The following is a 14,510-nucleotide window of genomic DNA, read 5'->3' on the forward strand; positions in this document are numbered from 1 at the left end:
TCATCTCCCAAGTGGTAAGGTCAATTGCTGCTGTAACCACAAATGCACGACTGACTTCTGTTGTTGATTTCATTTGTTTGTTATTTCCTTCAATGTTTCTCATTCTAACTCTTTTCATCGTATTACACAAGGACGAAAGATTGACACACGTGTCTATGGAAACCACATTGGTATAAGGGACTGTTCTTATTCCCTTCTTTCTGTATAATGATTAATCATCCAAGTGAGCCATTCCACATTGTTGATTATCTTGGACTCGGATGACACGCAGGTAGCTATAATCTCCCACGTGGTAAGGTCATTTGCTGCTGTAACCACAAATGCACGACTGACTTCTGTTGTTGATTTCATTTGTTTGTTATTTCCTTCTATATTTCTCATTCTTACACTTTTCATCGTATTGCACAGGGACGAAAGCTTGACACACGTGTCTAAGAAGACCACTTTGGTATAAGGGACTGTTCTTATTCCCTCCGTTTTGTTTAATGAACAATTATCCAAGTAAGCCATTCCACATTGTTGATTTTCTTGGATTCGGATGTCTCGCAGGTAGCTATAATCTCCCACGTGGTAAGGTCAATTGCTGCTGTAACCACAAATGCACGACTGACTTCTGTTGTTGATTTCATTTGTTTGTTTTTTCTTTCTATATTTCTCATTCTAACTAGAGATGAGCGATACCGTGATTTCTAGATCACGTTGTGAAACGTTCCTGTTCCTTTATGATATCAGTGAAATTAAAGCGTGACGGTGATCACCGTTTAGATATCGTATTCGGTTAGAGTCCGTTCCCCGTTCCGCAGTACTGGGAGTGGGGTCACCCCACTACCAGTGCTGTACGGAACGTTCGCTAACCGAATCCGATACCTAAACGGTGATCACGCTTTAATTCCACTGATATCATAAAGGAACAGGAACGTTCACGTTTCACAACGCTGAGCACGGACCGTGCTTGTTATTATTATTTGTATGAATCACCCAAACCTCAGCTCTTTTGTCTTTCTGTTAATTCTTTAGAGGTAACAGATTTGTGGAATATGGATATGAATAATTTTGGACATCGAAAAAAAAATAATACCTACAAATACAATAATTCACATGTGAATATATATTGATAATATTGAATGGCTGATACTGCATCAAATAAAATAAGAGAAAAACAGAAAAAGTAACAATCAGAAATGTACAAAATATAGTAAAATCAGTTATTGAATAATTAAATTTCCTAAATATATCTGATATTTTCTATTAATTTCTGAGCTAATCAAAGAATTGTGAAATCTCTAAATAAAAAGGTATGATTTTTAGGACATCGAATAATAAATAATTAGCCATATGCATATATTCAGACGTTTATTTATTTAATAATAATGATGAGTAATCAACCTCCAAACAAAATACACTCATTTTATAATTGTATATATCGAAATAGTTAAGGGGCTAATAATGTAACAAAAAATGAGAGAAAAATTAAAAATTTCACAACAAAAAACTCAGAAATGGGTAGTTAAAACAGTCCCTAAATAATCGAATTTCCCAACTATATTTGATGAATTTTTCGAGAGAAAAATACAATTATTCCTATTCATTCTCCACCAACGACAATTACAATTGAGGAAGAGAATCATTTGAGTTTTTTTATTAGTTAGCCTGCTTGGACGTTCTGTTAATTGTCCGGCTTTCGAAAACAATCGTCCGTACGAAACTTATGTGGCTAGAGTGCCGACAAAGGTTCCGAAGCAATAAAAACATCAGGCTGGCAGGCTGGCTTCATAATTTACGATTGCACGGACGTTGATAAGCCCTGAAAATATCTGGAAATGTTCAAACAGTGATCCCGTCACGCTCTGTATTCGTTTTTCGGAACCGTGACTACCTGTGACAGTCTGATATCAGTGATTAAATCACAGTTCGTGAAATATCGCTCATCTCTAATTCTAACACTTTTCATCGTATTGCACAGGGACGAAAGCTTGACACACGTGTCTATGGAAACCACATCGGTATATGGGACTGTTCGTATTCCATTCCTTCTGTATAATGATCAATTATCCAAGTAAGCCATTCCACATTGTTGATTTTTTTGGACTCGGATGTCACGCAGGTAGCTATAATCTCCCACGTGGTAAGGTCAATTGCTGCTGTAACCACAAATGCACGACTGACTTCTGTTGTTGATTTCATTTGTTTGTTATTTCCTTCTATGTTTCTCATTCTAACACTTTTCATCGTATTGCACAGGGACGAAAGCTTGACACACGTGTCTAAGGAAACCACTTTGGTATGAGGGATTGTTCTCATTCCCTTTTTTTTTTTGATGAACAATTATCCAAGCAAGCCATTCAACATTGTTGATTTTCTTGGACTAGGATGTCACGCAGCTAGCTATAATCTCCCACGTGGTGAGATCAATTGCTGCTGTAACCACAAATACACGACTGACTTCTGTTGTTGATTTCATTTGTTTGTTATTTCCTTCTATGTTTCTCATTCTAACACTTTTCATCGTATTGCACAGGGACGAAAGCTTGACACACGTGTCTAAGGAAACCACTTTGGTATAAGGGACTGTTCTTATTCCCTTTTTTTCGTTTGATCAACAATTATCCAAGTAGGCCATTCCACATTGTTGATTTTCTTGGACTCGGATGTCACGCAGGTAGCTAAAATCTACCACGTGATAAGGTCAATTGCTGCTGTAACCACAAATGCACGACTGGCTTCTGTTGTTGATTTCATTCGTTTGTTATTTTCTTCAATGTTTCTCATTCTAACACTTCTCATCGTATTGCACAGGGACGAAAGCTTGACACACGTGTCTAAGGAAATCACATTGGTAAAAGGGACTGTTCTTATTCCCTTCTTTTGTTTAATTAACAATTATCCAAGTAAGCCATTCCACATTGTTGATTTTCTTGGACTCGGATGACACGCGGGTAGCTATCATCTCCCAAGTGGTAAGGTCAATTGCTGCTGTAACCACAAATGCACGACTGACTTCTGTTGTTGATTTCATTTGTTTGTTATTTCCTTCAATGTTTCTCATTCTAACTCTTTTCATCGTATTACACAAGGACGAAAGATTGACACACGTGTCTATGGAAACCACATTGGTATAAGGGACTGTTCTTATTCCCTTCTTTCTGTATAATGATTAATCATCCAAGTGAGCCATTCCACATTGTTGATTATCTTGGACACGGATGACACGCAGGTAGCTATAATCTCCCACGTGGTAAGGTCAATTGCTGCTGTAACCACAAATGCACGACTGACTTCTGTTGTTGATTTCATTTGTTTGTTATTTCCTTCTATATTTCTCATTCTAACACTTTTCATCGTATTGCACAGGGACGGAAGATTGACACACGTGTCTAAGGAGACCACTTTGGTATGAGGGACTGTTCTTATTCCCTCCTTTTTGTTTAATGAACAATTATCCAAGTAAGCCATTCCACATTGTTGATTTTCTTGGATTCGGATGTCTCGCAGGTAGCTATAATCTCCCACGTGGTAAGGTCAATTGCTGCTGTAACCACAAATGCACGACTGACTTCTGTTGTTGATTTCATTTGTTTGTTTTTTCTTTCTATGTTCCTCATTCTAACACTTTTCATCGTATTGCACAGGGACGAAAGCTTGACACACGTGTCTAAGGAAACCACTTTGGTATAAGAGACTTATTCCCTTCTTTTTGTTTAATGAACAATTATCCAAGTAAGCCATTCCACATTGTTGATTTTCTTGGACTCGGATGACACGCGGGTAGCTATCATCTCCCAAGTGGTAAGGTCAATTGCTGCTGTAACCACAAATGCACGACTGACTTCTGTTGTTGATTTCATTTGTTTGTTATTTCCTTCAATGTTTCTCATTCTAACTCTTTTCATCGTATTACACAAAGACGAAAGATTGACACACGTGTCTATGGAAACCACATTGGTATAAGGGACTGTTCTTATTCCCTTCTTTCTGTATAATGATTAATCATCCAAGTGAGCCATTCCACATTGTTGTATATCTTGGACTCGGATGACACGCAGGTAGCTATAATCTCCCACGTGGTAAGGTCAATTGCTGCTGTAACCACAAATGCACGACTGACTTCTGTTGTAGATTTCATTTGTTTGTTATTTCTTTCTATATTTCTCATTCTAACACTTTTAATCGTATTGCACAGGGACGAAAGCTTGACACACGTGTCTAAGGAGACCACTTTGGTAAAAGGGACTGTTCTTATTCCCTCCTTTTTGTTTAATGAACAATTATTCAAGTAAGCCATTCCACATTGTTGATTTTCTTGGATTCGGATGTCTCGCAGGTAGCTATAATCTCCCACGTGGTAAGGTCAATTGCTGCTGTAACCACAAATGCACGACTGACTTCTGTTGTTGATTTCATTTGTTTGTTTTTTCTTTCTATGTTTCTCATTCTAACACTTTTCATCGTATTGCACAGGGACGAAAGCTTGACACACGTGTCTATGGAAACCACATCGGTATATGGGACTGTTCGTATTCCATTCTTTCTGTATAATGATCAATTATCCAAGTAAGCCATTCCACATTGTTGATTTTTTTGGACTCGGAGGTCACGCAGGTAGCTATCATCTCCCAAGTGGTAAGGTCAATTGCTGCTGTAACCACAAATGCACGACTGACTTCTGTTGTTGATTTCATTTGTTTGTTATTTCCTTCAATGTTTCTCATTCTAACTCTTTTCATCGTATTACACAGGGACGAAAGCTTGACTTACGTGTCTAAGGAAGCCACATTGGTATGAGGGATTGTTCTCATTCCCTTTTTTTTTTTGATGAACAATTATCCAAGTAAGCCATTCCACATTGTTGATTTTCTTGGACTAGGATGTCACGCAGCTAGCTATAATCTCCCACGTGGTGAGATCAATTGCTGCTGTAACCACAAATACACGACTGACTTCTGTTGTTGATTTCATTTGTTTGTTATTTCGTTCTATGTTTCTCATTCTAACACTTTTCATCGTATTGCACAGGGACGAAAGCTTGACACACGTGTCTAAGGAAACCACTTTGGTATAAGGGACTGTTCTTATTCCCTTTTTTTCGTTTGATCAACAATTATCCAAGTAGGCCATTCCACATTGTTGATTTTCTTGGACTCGGATGTCACGCAGGTAGCTAAAATCTCCCACGTGTTAATCAATTGCTGCTGTAACGACAAATGCACGACTGGCTTCTGTTGTTGATTTCATTCGTTTGTTATTTTCTTCAATGTTTCTCATTCTAACACTTCTCATCGTATTGCACAGGGACGAAAGCTTGACACACGTGTCTAAGGAAATCACATTGGTAAAAGGGACTGTTCTTATTCCCTTCTTTTGTTTAATTAACAATTATCCAAGAAAGCCATTCCACATTGTTGATTTTCTTGGACTCGGATGACACGCGGGTAGCTATCATCTCCCAAGTGGTAAGGTCAATTGCTGCTGTAACCACAAATGCACGACTGACTTCTGTTGTTGATTTCATTTGTTTGTTATTTCCTTCAATGTTTCTCATTCTAACTCTTTTCATCGTATTACACAAGGACGAAAGATTGACACACGTGTCTATGGAAACCACATTGGTATAAGGGACTGTTCTTATTCCCTTCTTTCTGTATAATGATTAATCATCCAAGTGAGCCATTCCACATTGTTGATTTTCTTGGACTCGGATGACACGCGGGTAGCTATCATCTCCCAAGTGGTAAGGTCAATTGCTGCTGTAACCACAAATGCACGACTGACTTCTGTTGTTGATTTCATTTGTTTGTTATTTCCTTCAATGTTTCTCATTCTAACTCTTTTCATCGTATTACACAGGGACGAAAGCTTGACTTACGTGTCTAAGGAAGCCACATTGGTATGAGGGATTGTTCTCATTCCCTTTTTTTTTTTGATGAACAATTATCCAAGTAAGCCATTCCACATTGTTGATTTTCTTGGACTAGGATGTCACGCAGCTAGCTATAATCTCCCACGTGGTGAGATCAATTGCTGCTGTAACCACAAATACACGACTGACTTCTGTTGTTGATTTCATTTGTTTGTTATTTCGTTCTATGTTTCTCATTCTAACACTTTTCATCGTATTGCACAGGGACGAAAGCTTGACACACGTGTCTAAGGAAACCACTTTGGTATAAGGGACTGTTCTTATTCCCTTTTTTTCGTTTGATCAACAATTATCCAAGTAGGCCATTCCACATTGTTGATTTTCTTGGACTCGGATGTCACGCAGGTAGCTATAATCTCCCACGTGGTAAGGTCAATTGCTGCTGTAACCACAAATGCACGACTGACTTCTGTTGTTGATTTCATTTGTTTGTTTTTTCTTTCTATGTTCCTCATTCTAACACTTTTCATCGTATTGCACAGGGACGAAAGCTTGACACACGTGTCTATGGAAACCACATCGGTATATGGGACTGTTCGTATTCCATTCTTTCTGTATAATGATCAATTATCCAAGTAAGCCATTCCACATTGTTGATTTTTTTGGACTCGGAGGTCACGCAGGTAGCTATAATCTCCCACGTGGTGAGGTCAATTGCTGCTGTAACCACAAATGCACGACTGACTTCTGTTGTTGATTTCATTTGTTTGTTATTTCCTTCAATGTTTCTCATTCTAACTCTTTTCATCGTATTACACAGGGACGAAAGCTTGACTTACGTGTCTAAGGAAGCCACATTGGTATGAGGGATTGTTCTCATTCCCTTTTTTTTTTTTGATGAACAATTATCCAAGTAAGCCATTCCAAATTGTTGATTTTCTTGGACTAGGATGTCACGCAGCTAGCTATAATCTCCCACGTGGTAAGGTCAATTGCTGCTGTAACCACAAATGCACGACTGACTTCTGTTGTTGATTTCATTTGTTTGTTATTTCCTTCAATGTTTCTCATTCTAACACTTTTCATCGTATTGCACAGGGACGAAAGCTTGACACACGTGTCTAAGGAAACCACTTTGGTATAAGGGACTGTTCTTATTCCCTTCTTTTTGTTTAATGAACAATTATCCAAGTAGGCCATTCCACATTGTTGATTTTCTTGGACTCGGATGTCACGCAGGTAGCTAAAATCTCCCACGTGTTAATCAATTGCTGCTGTAACGACAAATGCACGACTGGCTTCTGTTGTTGATTTCATTCGTTTGTTATTTTCTTCAATGTTTCTCATTCTAACACTTCTCATCGTATTGCACAGGGACGAAAGCTTGACACACGTGTCTAAGGAAATCACATTGGTAAAAGGGACTGTTCTTATTCCCTTCTTTTGTTTAATTAACAATTATCCAAGTAAGCCATTCCACATTGTTGATTTTCTTGGACTCGGATGACACGCGGGTAGCTATCATCTCCCAAGTGGTAAGGTCAATTGCTGCTGTAACCACAAATGCACGACTGACTTCTGTTGTTGATTTCATTTGTTTGTTATTTCCTTCAATGTTTCTCATTCTAACTCTTTTCATCGTATTACACAAGGACGAAAGATTGACACACGTGTCTATGGAAACCACATTGGTATAAGGGACTGTTCTTATTCCCTTCTTTCTGTATAATGATTAATCATCCAAGTGAGCCATTCCACATTGTTGATTATCTTGGACACGGATGACACGCAGGTAGCTATAATCTCCCACGTGGTAAGGTCAATTGCTGCTGTAACCACAAATGCACGACTGACTTCTGTTGTTGATTTCATTTGTTTGTTATTTCCTTCTATATTTCTCATTCTAACACTTTTCATCGTATTGCACAGGGACGAAAGCTTGACACACGTGTCTAAGGAGACCACTTTGGTATGAGGGACTGTTCTTATTCCCTCCTTTTTGTTTAATGAACAATTATCCAAGTAAGCCATTCCACATTGTTGATTTTCTTGGATTCGGATGTCTCGCAGGTAGCTATAATCTCCCACGTGGTAAGGTCAATTGCTGCTGTAACCACAAATGCACGACTGACTTCTGTTGTTGATTTCATTTGTTTGTTTTTTCTTTCTATGTTCCTCATTCTAACACTTTTCATCTTATTGCACAGCGACGAAAGCTTGACACACGTGTCTAAGGAAACCACTTTGGTATAAGAGACTTATTCCCTTCTTTTTGTTTAATGAACAATTATCCAAGTAAGCCATTCCACATTGTTGATTTTCTTGGACTCGGATGACACGCGGGTAGCTATCATCTCCCAAGTGGTGAGGTCAATTGCTGCTGTAACCACAAATGCACGACTGACTTCTGTTGTTGATTTCATTTGTTTGTTATTTCCTTCAATGTTTCTCATTCTAACTCTTTTCATCGTATTACACAAAGACGAAAGATTGACACACGTGTCTATGGAAACCACATTGGTATAAGGGACTGTTCTTATTCCCTTCTTTCTGTATAATGATTAATCATCCAAGTGAGCCATTCCACATTGTTGATTATCTTGGACTCGGATGACACGCAGGTAGCTGTAATCTCCCACGTGGTAAGGTCAATTGCTGCTGTAACCACAAATGCACGACTGACTTCTGTTGTAGATTTCATTTGTTTGTTATTTCCTTCTATATTTCTCATTCTAACACTTTTAATCGTATTGCACAGGGACGAAAGCTTGACACACGTGTCTAAGGAGACCACTTTGGTATGAGGGACTGTTCTTATTCCCTCCTTTTTGTTTAATGAACAATTATCCAAGTAAGCCATTCCACATTGTTGATTTTCTTGGATTCGGATGTCTCGCAGGTAGCTATAATCTCCCACGTGGTAAGGTCAATTGCTGCTGTAACCACAAATGCACGACTGACTTCTGTTGTTGATTTCATTTGTTTGTTTTTTCTTTCTATGTTCCTCATTCTAACACTTTTCATCTTATTGCACAGCGACGAAAGCTTGACACACGTGTCTAAGGAAACCACTTTGGTATAAGAGACTTATTCCCTTCTTTTTGTTTAATGAACAATTATCCAAGTAAGCCATTCCACATTGTTGATTTTCTTGGACTCGGATGACACGCGGGTAGCTATCATCTCCCAAGTGGTAAGGTCAATTGCTGCTGTAACCACAAATGCACGACTGACTTCTGTTGTTGATTTCATTTGTTTGTTATTTCCTTCAATGTTTCTCATTCTAACTCTTTTCATCGTATTACACAAAGACGAAAGATTGACACACGTGTCTATGGAAACCACATTGGTATAAGGGACTGTTCTTATTCCCTTCTTTCTGTATAATGATTAATCATCCAAGTGAGCCATTCCACATTGTTGATTATCTTGGACTCGGATGACACGCAGGTAGCTATTATCTCCCACGTGGTAAGGTCAATTGCTGCTGTAACCACAAATGCACGACTGACTTCTGTTGTAGATTTCATTTGTTTGTTATTTCCTTCTATATTTCTCATTCTAACACTTTTAATCGTATTGCACAGGGACGAAAGCTTGACACACGTGTCTAAGGAGACCACTTTGGTAAAAGGGACTGTTCTTATTCCCTCCTTTTTGTTTAATGAACAATTATTCAAGTAAGCCATTCCACATTGTTGATTTTCTTGGATTCGGATGTCTCGCAGGTAGCTATAATCTCCCACGTGGTAAGGTCAATTGCTGCTGTAACCACAAATGCACGACTGACTTCTGTTGTTGATTTCATTTGTTTGTTATTTCCTTCAATGTTTCTCATTCTAACTCTTTTCATCGTATTACACAAGGACGAAAGATTGACACACGTGTCTATGGAAACCACATTGGTATGAGGGACTGTTCTTATTCCCTTCTTTCTGTATAATGATTAATCATCCAAGTGAGCCATTCCACATTGTTGATTTTCTTGGACTCGGATGACACGCGGGTAGCTATCATCTCCCAAGTGGTAAGGTCAATTGCTGCTGTAACCACAAATGCACGACTGACTTCTGTTGTTGATTTCATTTGTTTGTTATTTCCTTCAATGTTTCTCATTCTAACTCTTTTCATCGTATTACACAGGGACGAAAGCTTGACTTACGTGTCTAAGGAAGCCACATTGGTATGAGGGATTGTTCTCATTCCCTTTTTTTTTTTGATGAACAATTATCCAAGTAAGCCATTCCACATTGTTGATTTTCTTGGACTAGGATGTCACGCAGCTAGCTATAATCTCCCACGTGGTGAGATCAATTGCTGCTGTAACCACAAATACACGACTGACTTCTGTTGTTGATTTCATTTGTTTGTTATTTCCTTCTATGTTTCTCATTCTAACACTTTTCATCGTATTGCACAGGGACGAAAGCTTGACACACGTGTCTAAGGAAACCACTTTGGTATAAGGGACTGTTCTTATTCCCTTTTTTTCGTTTGATCAACAATTATCCAAGTAGGCCATTCCACATTGTTGATTTTCTTGGACTCGGATGTCACGCAGGTAGCTAAAATCTCCCACGTGATAAGGTCAATTGCTGCTGTAACCACAAATGCACGACTGGCTTCTGTTGTTGATTTCATTCGTTTGTTATTTTCTTCAATGTTTCTCATTCTAACACTTCTCATCGTATTGCACAGGGACGAAAGCTTGACACACGTGTCTAAGGAAATCACATTGGTAAAAGGGACTGTTCTTATTCCCTTCTTTTGTTTAATTAACAATTATCCAAGTAAGCCATTCCACATTGTTGATTTTCTTGGACTCGGATGACACGCGGGTAGCTATCATCTCCCAAGTGGTAAGGTCAATTGCTGCTGTAACCACAAATGCACGTCTGACTTCTGTTGTTGATTTCATTTGTTTGTTATTTCCTTCAATGTTTCTCATTCTAACTCTTTTCATCGTATTACACAAGGACGAAAGATTGACACACGTGTCTATGGAAACCACATTGGTATAAGGGACTGTTCTTATTCCCTTCTTTCTGTATAATGATTAATCATCCAAGTGAGCCATTCCACATTGTTGATTATCTTGGACACGGATGACACGCAGGTAGCTATAATCTCCCACGTGGTAAGGTCAATTGCTGCTGTAACCACAAATGCACGACTGACTTCTGTTTTTGATTTCATTTGTTTGTTATTTCCTTCTATATTTCTCATTCTAACACTTTTCATCGTATTGCACAGGGACGAAAGCTTGACACACGTGTCTAAGGAGACCACTTTGGTATGAGGGACTGTTCTTATTCCCTCCTTTTTGTTTAATGAACAATTATCCAAGTAAGCCATTCCACATTGTTGATTTTCTTGGACTCGGATGACACGCGGGTAGCTATCATCTCCCAAGTGGTAAGGTCAATTGCTGCTGTAACCACAAATGCACGACTGACTTCTGTTGTTGATTTCATTTGTTTGTTATTTCCTTCAATGTTTCTCATTCTAACTCTTTTCATCGTATTACACAAGGACGAAAGATTGACACACGTGTCTATGGAAACCACATTGGTATAAGGGACTGTTCTTATTCCCTTCTTTCTGTATAATGATTAATCATCCAAGTGAGCCATTCCACATTGTTGATTATCTTGGACACGGATGACACGCAGGTAGCTATAATCTCCCACGTGGTAAGGTCAATTGCTGCTGTAACCACAAATGCACGACTGACTTCTGTTGTTGATTTCATTTGTTTGTTATTTCCTTCTATATTTCTCATTCTAACACTTTTCATCGTATTGCACAGGGACGAAAGCTTGACACACGTGTCTAAGGAGACCACTTTGGTATGAGGGACTGTTCTTATTCCCTCCTTTTTGTTTAATGAACAATTATCCAAGTAAGCCATTCCACATTGTTGATTTTCTTGGATTCGGATGTCTCGCAGGTAGCTATAATCTCCCACGTGGTAAGGTCAATTGCTGCTGTAACCACAAATGCACGACTGACTTCTGTTGTTGATTTCATTTGTTTGTTTTTTCTTTCTATGTTCCTCATTCTAACACTTTTCATCTTATTGCACAGCGACGAAAGCTTGACACACGTGTCTAAGGAAACCACTTTGGTATAAGAGACTTATTCCCTTCTTTTTGTTTAATGAACAATTATCCAAGTAAGCCATTCCACATTGTTGATTTTCTTGGACTCGGATGACACGCGGGTAGCTATCATCTCCCAAGTGGTGAGGTCAATTGCTGCTGTAACCACAAATGCACGACTGACTTCTGTTGTTGATTTCATTTGTTTGTTATTTCCTTCAATGTTTCTCATTCTAACTCTTTTCATCGTATTACACAAAGACGAAAGATTGACACACGTGTCTATGGAAACCACATTGGTATAAGGGACTGTTCTTATTCCCTTCTTTCTGTATAATGATTAATCATCCAAGTGAGCCATTCCACATTGTTGATTATCTTGGACTCGGATGACACGCAGGTAGCTGTAATCTCCCACGTGGTAAGGTCAATTGCTGCTGTAACCACAAATGCACGACTGACTTCTGTTGTAGATTTCATTTGTTTGTTATTTCCTTCTATATTTCTCATTCTAACACTTTTAATCGTATTGCACAGGGACGAAAGCTTGACACACGTGTCTAAGGAGACCACTTTGGTATGAGGGACTGTTCTTATTCCCTCCTTTTTGTTTAATGAACAATTATCCAAGTAAGCCATTCCACATTGTTGATTTTCTTGGATTCGGATGTCTCGCAGGTAGCTATAATCTCCCACGTGGTAAGGTCAATTGCTGCTGTAACCACAAATGCACGACTGACTTCTGTTGTTGATTTCATTTGTTTGTTTTTTCTTTCTATGTTCCTCATTCTAACACTTTTCATCTTATTGCACAGCGACGAAAGCTTGACACACGTGTCTAAGGAAACCACTTTGGTATAAGAGACTTATTCCCTTCTTTTTGTTTAATGAACAATTATCCAAGTAAGCCATTCCACATTGTTGATTTTCTTGGACTCGGATGACACGCGGGTAGCTATCATCTCCCAAGTGGTAAGGTCAATTGCTGCTGTAACCACAAATGCACGACTGACTTCTGTTGTTGATTTCATTTGTTTGTTATTTCCTTCAATGTTTCTCATTCTAACTCTTTTCATCGTATTACACAAAGACGAAAGATTGACACACGTGTCTATGGAAACCACATTGGTATAAGGGACTGTTCTTATTCCCTTCTTTCTGTATAATGATTAATCATCCAAGTGAGCCATTCCACATTGTTGATTATCTTGGACTCGGATGACACGCAGGTAGCTATAATCTCCCACGTGGTAAGGTCAATTGCTGCTGTAACCACAAATGCACGACTGACTTCTGTTGTAGATTTCATTTGTTTGTTATTTCCTTCTATATTTCTCATTCTAACACTTTTAATCGTATTGCACAGGGACGAAAGCTTGACACACGTGTCTAAGGAGACCACTTTGGTAAAAGGGACTGTTCTTATTCCCTCCTTTTTGTTTAATGAACAATTATTCAAGTAAGCCATTCCACATTGTTGATTTTCTTGGATTCGGATGTCTCGCAGGTAGCTATAATCTCCCACGTGGTAAGGTCAATTGCTGCTGTAACCACAAATGCACGACTGACTTCTGTTGTTGATTTCATTTGTTTGTTATTTCCTTCAATGTTTCTCATTCTAACTCTTTTCATCGTATTACACAAGGACGAAAGATTGACACACGTGTCTATGGAAACCACATTGGTATGAGGGACTGTTCTTATTCCCTTCTTTCTGTATAATGATTAATCATCCAAGTGAGCCATTCCACATTGTTGATTTTCTTGGACTCGGATGACACGCGGGTAGCTATCATCTCCCAAGTGGTAAGGTCAATTGCTGCTGTAACCACAAATGCACGACTGACTTCTGTTGTTGATTTCATTTGTTTGTTATTTCCTTCAATGTTTCTCATTCTAACTCTTTTCATCGTATTACACAGGGACGAAAGCTTGACTTACGTGTCTAAGGATTGGTATGAGGGATTGTTCTCATTCCCTTTTTTTTTTTGATGAACAATTATCCAAGTAAGCCATTCCACATTGTTGATTTTCTTGGACTAGGATGTCACGCAGCTAGCTATAATCTCCCACGTGGTGAGATCAATTGCTGCTGTAACCACAAATACACGACTGACTTCTGTTGTTGATTTCATTTGTTTGTTATTTCCTTCTATGTTTCTCATTCTAACACTTTTCATCGTATTGCACAGGGACGAAAGCTTGACACACGTGTCTAAGGAAACCACTTTGGTATAAGGGACTGTTCTTATTCCCTTTTTTTCGTTTGATCAACAATTATCCAAGTAGGCCATTCCACATTGTTGATTTTCTTGGACTCGGATGTCACGCAGGTAGCTAAAATCTCCCACGTGATAAGGTCAATTGCTGCTGTAACCACAAATGCACGACTGGCTTCTGTTGTTGATTTCATTCGTTTGTTATTTTCTTCAATGTTTCTCATTCTAACACTTCTCATCGTATTGCACAGGGACGAAAGCTTGACACACGTGTCTAAGGAAATCACATTGGTAAAAGGGACTGTTCTTATTCCCTTCTTTTGTTTAATTAAC

The sequence above is a fragment of the Harmonia axyridis genome, chromosome 6 (genome assembly GCF_914767665.1).
Source record: "Harmonia axyridis chromosome 6, icHarAxyr1.1, whole genome shotgun sequence".
Classification (NCBI taxonomy): Eukaryota; Metazoa; Arthropoda; class Insecta; order Coleoptera; family Coccinellidae; genus Harmonia; species Harmonia axyridis.